The sequence below is a fragment of the Akebia trifoliata genome, chromosome 11 (genome assembly GCF_017979445.1).
Source record: "Akebia trifoliata isolate Shusen 1 chromosome 11, ASM1797944v1, whole genome shotgun sequence".
NCBI classification, from domain to species: Eukaryota; Viridiplantae; Streptophyta; class Magnoliopsida; order Ranunculales; family Lardizabalaceae; genus Akebia; species Akebia trifoliata.
The window spans coordinates 24,750,378-24,763,504 of record NC_141385.1 but is presented as its reverse complement, the minus strand read 5'-3'; positions in this window follow the sequence as shown (position 1 = coordinate 24,763,504).

The following is a 13,127-nucleotide window of genomic DNA, read 5'->3' as shown; positions in this document are numbered from 1 at the left end:
GAGCAAAATCCTTGCTATCGGAAAGGTATCAGTTTTTTTTTTATTATTTCTATTTCTATCTAGGTTTTTAGCAATGTGATTTACTTGGAAAGTTAGTAGAGATCGGCTTTGGCCGGGCGGGGTTGGTGCCTAACACCTTCCAACCCCGTAACGTGATCCCCGGACTCTTTTTCTCTTTCGTAGATTAGTTTGCCTTTTTTAGAGTCAGTTTGGTTCCTAGACCTTAACAACTAGGTGGCGACTCCCAAACCTCAAGGGTCAAAAGCGGATCCGCGCACCCCGCGGATCGAGGGCGCTTTCAGTGGCGACTCCAAATCATCGTAGATGTGACTATCATAATGACAAAAACCACGTATCTACAGCTGGCGACTCCACTGGGGACCATGGTTCATCCCTCGTGACAACTGACAACTCAGTTGTTTTGAAAAAAAAAAGAATAAAAACAGATTTTTTTTTCTTATTATTATTTACTAACATTGTTTGTTTGTTTCTTATGTTTGCTTGATCAAAATTGTAATATTTATTTACTCTTGTTCCTTTTTGTTACATATTTGTAAGGGGGTCGATGAAAAATAATGAAAAAAAAAATGACACGTGCACTTGCGAGCATAGCTTCACCTCCAAGCCACCCCACCCTCAATATACTTAGCCCCGATGCTTGGTAGTTCTACGGCTTGAGATCATCATTTCAAGTGTCGGGAATGAACACATCAAACCCGATCACTAACCAATGACGTGTGTACTTCGATATACATCGAGGTTTGAAGATCGGATAGCCGTGAAGCCACCTATGAAACTCATACATGTGCCCGACTAGATGAGTTAGGACACAAATTTAAGGTTACATCGACCCCCAACGCAATGCTGTATGCAATTATTGTGGTCGGGCCTCGAAGCCCAAAAGTGGCAATTAGATCCTAGGTTTATTTTACTCTCATTTTGTATCCCTTTAGGTAAAAGGGGAGGAATTCATGTTGCATCATGTTCAAAAAAAAAAAAAAACAGTGAGCAAAAGACCTAGAAAAACAGGGGAGACATGGAAACTAGGGGCAAAGAAGTAGTTCTGTGAAAAATCCAGAAACTGGATTTCATTCTGGTCTGTGTTTTGAGCACGGTTGAAACAGTAAATGTCTCATCCGTGCCCAAAACACAGATGACAGAATATAAGTTACTTCCGTGCCATTAACACGGACCAGAGTGAACTCGATGCCACAGAATGAACTCGACGGTCCATTTTTGAATAGGCTCACTTACTATTGATCAAATATTGATGACCGTTAAAAAAAAAAAAATCCCAAGTTTTGAACAAATTAAGTAGAATGGATCTTTGCTAGTCCATGTTTTCAAAAATAAAACACAAAAATAAAAGAACAAAAAAATAAAAAATATAAAAAAATAAAAAAAGGGGGGAGGGGGAAGAATTTGCGAATTTTCCCAACTCAAAACAATCTTGTGAACCGGGCCCCCCACTTGTACCCATTTGAACCGGGTCCACGACCCAAATCTATCCAACTTGGTTGCGACCCAGATCCATTTTCAACTGAGTTGAGACCCAGATCCATTTTCAATTGGGTCAATGACCCAGATCCAATCCAACTGGGTTACGACCCAGATCCATTCCCAACTAGGTTGCGACCCAGATCCATTTCCAACTGGGTCCACAACCCAGATCTATCCAATTAGGTTGTGACCCAGATCCATTTTCAACTGGGTTGCGACCCAGATCCGTTTTCAAATTGTGTTATGACCCAGATCCAATCCAACTGGGTTACGACCCAGATCCAATCCAACTGGGTCCACGACCCAAATCCAATCCAACTGGGTTAAGACCCAGATCCATTTTTCAACTGGGTCCACGACCTAGGTCCATTTCTAATGGGCCACGACCCAAATCCAGTTCAACTGGGCCCACGACCCAGATCCAATCCAACTGGGTCCACGACCCAGATCCGATCCCACTGGGTCCACGACCTAGATCCAACTCATTTCAACTGGGTTTACAACCCAGATCTGCTTTCAAAAACTACTTTTTCAAAATGTTTTCCCGACTCCGTGTCGATTCCAACTCCGTGCTGATGAAATTACTTTTTCAAAAGGCATTCCCGACTCCGTGTCGATGCCAGCTCCGTGCTGATGAAATAACTTTTTCAAAATATTTTCCCAACTCCGTGCTGATGAAATTACTTTTTCAAAATGTTTTCCCGACCCCGTGTCAATGCTAGCTCCATGCTGATGCTAACTCCGTGTTGATGCCGACTCCGTGTTGATGCCAGCTCCGTGCTGATGTAATTCTTTTCAAAATATTTTCCCGACTCCATGTCGATGCCAGCTCCGTGCTGATGCCAACTCCGTGTCGATGCCAGCTCCGTGCTGAGATGACTCTGATTTCAAAATGTTTTCCCGACTTCGTGTCGATGCCAGCTCTGTGCTGATGCCGACTCCGTGTCGATGCCAGCTCCTTACTGAGATGACTCTGATTTCAAAATGTTTTCCTGACCCCGTGTCGATGCCATCTCCGTGCTGATGAAATTACCTTTCCTAAAATATTTTACCGACTCCGTGCTGATGCCACTCCGTGTTGATGCCAACTCCGTGTCGATGCCAGCTCCGTGCTAATGTAATTCTTTTGTAAAATATTTTGCCAACTCTGTGTTGATGCTGGCTCCGCGCCGAGAAATTACCTTTTCGCTAAAACTCATAATAAACAACTTTACCTGACTTAATAAAACATCATGCATCTTTATTTTTGTAAATAAGATAGTAACATTTGGTTGTTTGTACCCACAGGTGGCCAAACGAAAGAAATACAAGCAGCCAGAAGTGCCTCCTTATTTTCTCAGATCTTTTACCGTCGCCATGAGTTCTTCTGAACCGACACAACCTCCAGTGACCGAAGCGTCAGGTATCGACCCGCAAATAACAGTGTTACTAAAAATAATCGAAAGGCAAGAAAAAATAGTCAGTAATATGTTAGCCAACGCCAGCATCCTACAAGCGCAAACTATACAGCAACACGCATCCGGGTCGAATCAAGAGTTACCCGAACAACCTCCACAGGGACTCCAGACCACAATGCCACCCGCAGTGCTTGAATACCAGGGGCCTCCGCTCTATATCCGACAAAACCGACCACCCCCGGTGGTCATCCCCGATGATGAATGCGAGTACAGGGCTACGGAAGCTAAAAGCGCAACAGATGAAAAATTGGCTCAGCAGATTGAATCCCTACAGGAAGAGATGAGGAGGATGAAGGGCCTCAACACTATGAGCAGAACCTGATTCAGGGATCTGTGCTTTTACCCCAATGCTCAATTATCGACTAAGTTCAAGTGTCCGGAGTTTGAAAAGTATAACGGAGTAAGGTGTCCGCTGTCGCATCTGAAGTTATATTGTGGATCCATGTGTCAGTATGGTGAGGACGACAGGTTGTTGGTACAGTTGTTTCAGAGGAGCTTAACGGGGTCGGTGCTCAAATGATTTTCTGGACTAGACCACTCACTTATTAAAAACTGGCAAGACTTAGCCGAGATGTTCTAGCAAAATTACCAATTCAATACTGATGTAGGGCTAGATCGAAATGACATGGCCAAAATGACAAGGAAGTATAGGGAAACGGTGAAAGAGTATGCACAGAGATGGCGAGAGTCCGCCTCACAAGTAAGGCCTGTAATGACAGAGCAAGAGATGAACACTACATTTATCTCGACGCTAGGACACGTCTTCTATACTCATCTGGTGGGGCACACCACAGGCACATTCTCGAATCTAGTACAAGTGGCGGATCGGGTCGAAGACGGGATCCGAACCGGTCTGATCTTCGATTTCACAAGTCTAGGGGCAACAACGGGAATCCCTTCTCAGAGAAAGCTAGTGCCTCCAGGAAAGAAGAGGGAAGAGACTCAGGTCAGTAACGTACAGCCGAATCGACCCCTCTTCATCCCTTCACCAGCACCAAGACCACAAGCATCGACCGCCAACATGGAACCCTCCTCCTCAAAACTAATTCAGGGCAAATCGTCCACCAGTTGCACAGCAGGCACCACTATACGGGCAGAACTAGTAGGCACGACCCAACAGAGTAAACAAAGTGTTCACTAGGTTACCTATGACACTATCAGAGTTACTACCAATCTTACTCAAGGGTGAATATCTTGCAAAACGTCCGCCAAATCCTGAGGCTGCTAAAGGGCCAGGGTACAACCCCAATTTATTCTGTGAATTCCACTTGGGTGCACCAGGGTACTCTACAGACCAATGCTGGTAGCTCAAGCATCAAGTATAGAACCTGATCGATAAAAAGGCTCTCATGCTAGATGGGCCTGCCAATCCGCCCCAACAATAGAACATCAATCAAAACCCCCTACCTACTCACAATGGAGAGGGGAGTGGGCATAGGGTAAATGTCATCTGCGGAGAAATCGACGTCAACCCTTCGGATTTGATAGCACCTATTGGGACAAAAATCAGGGTCCACCTAACCCAGGAATCCAAGGCATCAACGGTCAACACAGTCAACAACTACACAACCAACGCATCCCAAAATTCACTACCACCACTCAGATTGGCCGACCTCACCATCCATCCCACTCACCAAAACACTACTACCCGACCACCTTTAGTCATACCTTACGGATCACCCCATCATCAAAATCTATCCCGACCTCCCCTTGTCATACCATATACACCGCTGACTCTTCAAGGATCAACTCGACCTCCCCTTCACATACCATACACTTCGTCTTCACACCCACCACTCGTCATTCCATGTACTCCATCAACTCTTCCTAATACCACGGCCTCCAAACCATCTCCACCACCCCTCATCCTCAACATGAAACCAATCCATCTCCCATAACCATACGCTCACCGAAACCATTCCCCTATAGCTCCGATCAGGCAATTCCCTGGAGCTATGAGACGACTATCACCACAACCGCGGGGGTCGAAACAAAGAAGGAAACAATAGTGGCTGACATCGACCATATGACAAGGGCAGGAAAATGCCAAAAGTTATCAAAAAATGGGGCGAATGTCAAGGAAGAAACGGAAGGGACTGCGAAAGAGGTAACTGATGAAGAAAAAAGGCAAGCTAAGGGAAAGGGTAAGCTGTATAAGGATGAGAAGACGGAAGAAAAGGTAAAGGTGACAGACAAAGAAGCTGCAGACTTCGTTAAGCTCATTCTCAAAAGTGAGTATAATATAGTAGACAAACTGAACAAGCAGCCAACTCAAATCAGTATTCTGGAACTAATGTAAAAATCAGAAGAGCACTAGGAGGCACTGCTGAGAGTTCTGGGAAAATCACATGTACCTTCAACCACGACACCGATGCAGTTGGAACAAACGGCTGGCCAAATCATGGCTCCCAACCCTATCATTTTCACGGAGAATGAATTTACGCCTGAGGGAACGGGGCACATTGAACCACTGAACATCATGGTCATATGAAAGGGCATGATGGTCGCCAGAGTATTGATTGATAATGGCTCAGCACTTAATGTCTGTCCGCTTGAAACCTTCCGGAAACTCAGCGCCGATTGGTCGCATGTGAAACCCAACAAAAAGGTTGTTCGAGGTTTTGATAGCTCAAGAAGGGACTTGCTGGGAGAAGTAGACCTACCAATCACAATAGGTCCTTGCACCTTTGAAGTGACATTTGATGTCATGGAAATACCAACAACCTTCAACTTGTTACTGGGTAGACCTTGGATCCACATTGCCGGAGCTGTACCTTCCTCATTGCACCAAAGAGTCAAATTTATCATGGGACAGAGGATGATATCAGTATTGGCAGAGAACCTTATCTCGACTAGCATAGCCCCGGACGTGCCATTCATTGATATAGAGATGACGAAGGACAAGGCACTCTACCACTCTTATCAATTCGTTGCTGTCAATCACATCGAGAAAGGAAATGAGAAGATAAGGGCAAAACTATCAAGAACAAGTCTGATGATCGGTCGGGTCATGAAAAGGGCAGGTTATCGACCCAAGCAAGCGTTGGGACCGGGAGGAAGAGGAAGAGCTACACCGGTCGAAGCGAGAAAGCATACTCCCTATTTTGGTATGGGGTTTAGGTCTACGAAAAGGGATATTGTAGAAATGAATGATAATAAAAAAGAGTTTCGACTAGCGAGAAGGCAAAACCGTGAACCAAAATCTGGAATCTGGGCCGAGTCCCTCACATCAGTGTTAACTTCCCAAAATCACATGCCAGACCTAACAGCTTATCAGAACCACCATCGTCATCCCGTCAAGCTTGGGAGGGACTATGCCCCAATCTAACAACAACCAATGGGAGATCATGGTCATCTCCAAACCACCATCCAAATCATCCAACGAATCACTTGCTCATCTCATCTGCCCCCTCAGAGAAGGGGAAGCATTGCACAACTGGGAGGAATTCCCATTAACACTTGAGGCTGTTGAGGCCTCAAAAAAAAATGTCGTTAAGCGACATCAATTTGCTCGAGGATCATAACGAGCCCTCGTCCTCGGGTAAAGACTGTTTTGGGGGCTCCCTATCTTACTTAACAAGTTTGCATGATTGTTCTTCTTATTTCAGGTATCCAAAAAATGACAAAAAAGCAAATATTTCTCAAAAATCAAAAAAATCAAAAATTTCGCAAAAATCAAAAAAATCAAAAAGCTTTCAAAATCACAAAAAAATAGATATATTTCAAAAATCAAAAAAAGAGTTTTCAAGGGATCTGTCTCCATCAAATGAGTACTCAGATAAAATAGAATTTGAAAGAAACGAGTATGATTTCAATCTCGAACTCGACTTCGACCTCATGGGGATAGAAGAAGAGTCTGAGGACGAAATGGAATACCCCTCCAAAGAAATCAAAGACTTGGTAGAACGTCATGAGAGAGGTATTCAGCTAAACATCGAGGATACAGACTCAATTAATCTTGGTACCAAAGAGGATCCACGAATTGTTAAGATTGGAGCTTTACTAACGTCATAACAGAAAAAAGAAATGGTCGAGTTCCTACGGAATTATCAGGATGTCTTCGCATGGTCATATAGAGATATGCCGGGGTTAGATACAGATCTCGTTGTACACAAGCTACCCATTGCTTCGGGAAGTAAGCCAATCAAGTAGAAATTGAGAAGACTAAAGTCAGAATGGACCCTCAAGGTCAAAGATGAAGTCATGAAGCAGTTTGAAGTAGGATTTCTGGCAATCTCCACGTACCCGGAATGGTTAGCTAACATCGTCCCAGTACCAAAGAAGGACGGGAAAGTACTCATGTGTGTTGACTATCGAGACTTAAACAAGGCCAGTCCTAAGGATGATTTTCCACTTCCACACATCGACACTCTGGTTGACAGTGCAGCAGGGCACGGCATGTTCTCGTTCATGGATGGCTTCTCATACTATAACCAGATAAAAATGACAGAAGAAGACCAAGAAAAGACAGCGTTCATCATACCATGGGGTACTTTTCACTACAAAGTCATGTCATTCGGGCTGAAAAATGTAGGGGCGACTTACCAACGGGCAATGACCGCACTATTCCACGACATGATCCACAAGGAAATGGAAGTCTACGTAGACGACATGATCGCTAAATCCAGCATAGAAGAGGACCATCTGGTAAACCTGAAGAAGTTGTTTGACAGACTCAAAAAGTACAGTTTGAGGTTAAATCCGGTAAAATGCGTGTTCGGAGCGACATCGGGCAAGCTACTGGAATTCATTGTCAGCAGAAGGGGCATTGAAATAGATCCGGCTAAGACTAAATATATCCTCGAGATGAAAGCACCTGTCACCGAAAAAGACGTTTGGGGCTTATTGGGGAGAATACAGTATATTAGTTGATTTATAGCACAATTGACGCCTATCTGTGAACCGGTGTTCAAGCTACTGAGGAAAGATACGCCGAAAAAATGGAACAAAGACTGTTAGGAAGCATTCGATAAAATCAAGCAATATTTACTCAATCCACCAGTCTTTGTCCCCCCAATTCCGGGGCGACCTCTACTGATGTACATCTCAGTGCAAGAAACGTCAATGGGGTGTGTGCTAGGGCAACACGATGAATCAGGACGGAAGGAACAGGCCATCTATTATCTCAACAAGAAATTCATCGATTACGAAGCAAAATATTCGACACTTGAGAAGATTTGCTGTGCATTAGTTTGGGCATCTCAACGATTGCGTCATTATTTGCTCAGCTACTCGACAATGCTTATGGCCAGGATGGACCCCCTGAAGTACCTATTCGAAAAACCAGCACTAACAGGTCGCACAGCAAAATGGCAGTTATTGTTATCTGAGTTTGACATCACCTATGTCACTCAAAAAGCCATCAAAGGACAAGCCATCGCGGACCACCTCACCGAGCACCCATTGCCTGATTACGAACCGTTAAAGACGAACTTCCCGGATGAAGCTATATTATACTGAGATTGAAAATGATGATGATGACGAAGAACCAGGCTGGAAGATGTACTTCGACGGAGCAGCCAATTAGAAAGGAAGCGGAATAGGGGCAGTTTTGATCAAGCCAGATGGGTCCCACGTACCGATCGCAATCAGACTGAAGTTCCAATGCTCTAACAACGAAGCTGAATATGAAGCATGTATAGTAGGGTTGAAAGCAGCACTGGACCTCGAGGTAGATGAGATCGATGTTTTTGGAGATTCAAGCCTAGTAATTTATTAGACGACTAGAGAATGGAAGACTCGAGAACAGAGACTAGTCCCTTACCACGAGTATCTAGAGGAATTAAGCTCACACTTTGACAGAATCTCATTCACATACATGCCAAGAGTTAAGAACCAGTTCGCTGATGCACTAGCCACACTTGCTTCCATGATTAGCATTTCAAAATATCTGGTCATCGACCCCATCGAGATTGGAATTCAGGACGAACCGGCCTATTGTCTACCCGTCGAAGTTGAAGAAACCGAAGAAAAGCCTTGGTACTCAGACATCAGGGCATATCTCGAGGATCGAACCCTTCCTTCAGATGCAACACCTAATGACAGAAGGACTATCCAGAAATTGGCAGGGCAATTCTTCATCAGCAATGGCATTCTGTACAAAAAGTCGCACCACGAGGTCTTACTCCGATGCGTTGCAGAAGTAGAAGCAAAACAATTAATCGAAACTGTACATGGCGGAGTCTGTGGGCCCCACATGAATGGTCATATGCTAGCAAAGAAGATTATGAGGATGGGGTACTATTGGTCAACAATGGAGAGTGACTGCTATCAACATGTCCGTAAATGTCAGCTATGCCAGATATACACTAACAAGATCAAGTGCTCCACCATCAGAATTGCATAACATGACTACACCTTGGCCCTTCTCACTCTGGGGGATGGACGTCATCGGGCCAATCTCACCTAAAATTGCAAACGGGCATCGCTTCATCTTAGTGGCCATCGACTACTTCACCAAGTGGGTAGAAACAGCTTCATATGCCAACATCACGAAAAGTAATGTCCTGAAGTTTGTCAAGAACATCATTGTCTGCAGATATGGGCTTCCCAGCGGACTGATGACTGATAACGCCAAGAATTTCAAGAACAAAGATATGATCAAGATCTGCAAAGATTTTCAGATTACTCATCACAACTCTGTACCTTACAGACATAAGATGAACGAAACAGTCGAGGCAGCCAACAAAAATATCAAGAAAATTATTGAGAAGATGGCAGTCACGTACAAAGATTGGCACGACATGTTACCTTTTGCACTTCACGCCTATCGAACCTCGTTCAAAACCTCGACTGGGGCAACTCCATATTCACTAGTCTACAGAATGGAAGCAGTCTTGCCTGTAGAGGTCGAGATCCCTTATCTCCGGATCTTAAAAGAAGTAGAGTTGGATGAAACTGAATGGATCCAAGCTCGGTTTGATCAATTGAACTTGATTGAAGAAAAGCGACTTGCAGCCATCTGCCACGGACAGATCTATCAGCGACGAATGGCTCGTTTCTACAACAAGAAAGTTAAGCCCAGAGATTTCTCACCAGGAGATCTTGGTCTGAAGAAAATTATGCCAATACAAGAGGACGCCAGAGGAAAGTTCAGACCAAACTACGAGGGACCATTCATCGTAAAGAAGGTGATGACGGTAGGAGCTCTGATCCTTACGGAGATGGACGGACAAGTATTCTCGCAACCGATCAATGCTGACACTGTCAAGAAATATTACGCCTGATATCTGACCCTGAGATGACGAAAGGCCATCTTTGCTATCCCAAATAAACTATCCAACCCTAGTCAGCCATTTTGAGCCATCACGTCCATTTCTTAACCTAAGACTCGGGCAAGTCAACAACTAAAAAAAAACACAAAAAAAAAGAAGGGAGACAAAAGAAAATCAAAGCAAAAGCACCAAGTTACTCATGGCCCGCATGAGGATAAACTGTGAACGGTTAAAAATACAAAAAAATCAAAAATAAAAAAAAATAAAAAAGAAGTCAAAAAACTCGACACTTGATCTGAGCTCGACCCAAATCTCCAGCCTAAACAAGTTCGAGAGACGTTGGGAGGAGACACAGATCACCTTTTCGAAACAAAAATAGACGAGCCCCATGTCTAAACCACTCTAAATACATACAGACCTTAACCTTTTTGTAGCCTTCCACCACCATCAGCCTAAGCCAACGTTTCGTCCCAACAAAAGTCCTTTTTTATCAGGGGATGTTCCAGGGCAACACAATGACAATGACAGCATCAATGATCTTGCATCTTGGTCCGGACCTCCAAAGTCTTAATAGTCATTGGAAGATTCGAGAGGGGAATCTAGGTCGGATATTCAAAAAAAAAGAGAGTACTCGAAGTGTAGAATAGCCGATCTCGCGGTTCAACTTGAGTTGCGAACCACGAATAGTCATCAGCAAACTCGAGAGGAGAATCTAGATCTGTTACTCAAGAAAGAGTGCCACTACAAGAGTAGAGTCGCCGATCTCGCAGCTCAACTTGAGTCACCAAGCCCTAGAGACACAGAGACTCCGAACAGAATTGTAATGGAAAAATTTGAAAACACAAGCATAGTCTGAAAGGGCATAGTAAAAACCTGAAAGGGCACTATGAGTAAAAGAATCAGACTATGGCAAGATCAATGCCACTGGCACGATAAAAATCCCAAAAAGAACGTCGATGCGCAAAAACGTGGAAACCGCATCTGGTGAAAACCGTAACTGGCACCAAGGGCAATAAGGGTTAACAAAAAAAAAAAAACTACTCTTGGCCCGCAAGAGTATAAACTGTGAACGGCGAAATCTTTTCCAAAAACCCGTGACCCAAACAGATAACAACCTTCCGAATACTAGGACACTGGGGATAACTCTAAAGCAACCAAAAGATAATTGATACTTGTGTCCCCTGTGTTTGGCAAAAGCACCAAAATCGTCATAACCAAAGATTTTACAAACTCTGATTTTATCAGACTCATTTGATAAAGACATTTCACAAAATTGCATTTCAAAATTACTATTTTGGCCAATGATGACAAATCTAGGACTCATTCGATAAAACTTTGAGTTTTCAGGAACAATAGATATACCTGATGCCAAGTAAGTACAAAACCTATTTTCTTTGCATTAATCTTTCAACATTTTGCGTACATTCAATAATGAAAGAAAGTACAAAAAGTGGAAGTACAACGTAATCGATCAAACATCATGGTAAGAAATGAAAAAAAAGTCAAGGCGTTTCTCCAAAGCACGGATTCGGGCAGCCTGGCTCATCATCACTTTCTCGGCATCTAAAGCATTACGACTCACCAAATATGCTGCAAAGTCCTCAAAATGAGGACATTAGGCAAGTCGATCCCTCAACTCAACAACTTCAGCTCAAAGCCTAGCCACTTCACCACCATCACTACATCCGGACTGGGCAAGGGTATATGTCAGCCGAGCGATCTCTCTCTGCATCTTCTTCTCGGACTTGAGCCAAATAGCCTGAATTCGACGATGATTAGTCTGAGATTCCTCAACTCGATCTCCATAATCAAAGAAGGATGAAGCACCAGGGCGTGTTCGGGGAACTATCGACACTGAGGGTCTCCTAGATACGAGCTCTCGAATCCAATGCAAGTATGCCGGGAATTGGTGCGCCTCAAAGTTGGGTCGACTCAGAACCTCAACTCGATCCCATTCTTTCACGAGTCGACTTAAAAGTGCAGTCGATAAATGGCCAACCAACTCGTTGAAATTCTCAGGAATGAGCACATCTTGATCATAACCAAATTGGCGAAGAACCCGAAGTGGTACATAATGTGTCGCCCCTGTGAAAACCAATCAAAACAAGAAAACGGGCACCATCGAATGCTATCACAGGAGACCCTCAAGGTTGGAAGGCACCAACCCATCTCACCTCATCATCATCAAGGTTACCAATAAGAGAATGCCATTCTTCTTTGCTACCCGAGATGAAGGGAGCAACTCGCCTCGACATCATAAGTATGAGGTCGGCATTAACACAAAATGGACGATTAACCACTTCAGTTGAAGCCAGATGATCCATAAACCAGAGCTACAATAAAAGGAGCATTCTAAACTTTGAAAACTAGCAAGTTCAGATTTAAATTTGAAACCAAGCTAAGTTTGGAATTTACCTGCAGGAGTGGAGCGCAACCTCGAAAAATTCGATCACGACCGGAGGCAAAAGCTGTGAGGGATTGGAACATCTCGCTCAAAAGGATTGGCGTTAACCGGCGTCCTTCTCGAACTTGTTGAATCACGGGAATGAGAGAAAGATCTATGATGTCTCTGCTACCTGGGAACAAGAGTTGATTCACCACCATCAAAGTAAGAGCATTAAAGTAAATCAACGGCTTCGAGGAGTCGGTGAGGCGCTCAATCAAGAAGGATTTAGACATTGTCTTGAAAACCGACCTGCCATCCGGAATCTTCAAAAACTTGCGGTTTATCCCCAAAAAGTCGGAAGCTTCACCTTGGAACCCATCAGGCAATGGTGGAATCACAACGGGGCCCAATATCTCAAGTCCCAACAACACTTCAAACTCCTCAATGGTGGGAGTCATCTCATGCACCCCAAACCGAAAACGATTAAGCTCAGGGATCCAATACCCCAATGTTGCTTCAACCAAACTCCATTGCAATGGAACCTTGGGCAAAGAGGGGGTGAAACCCAAC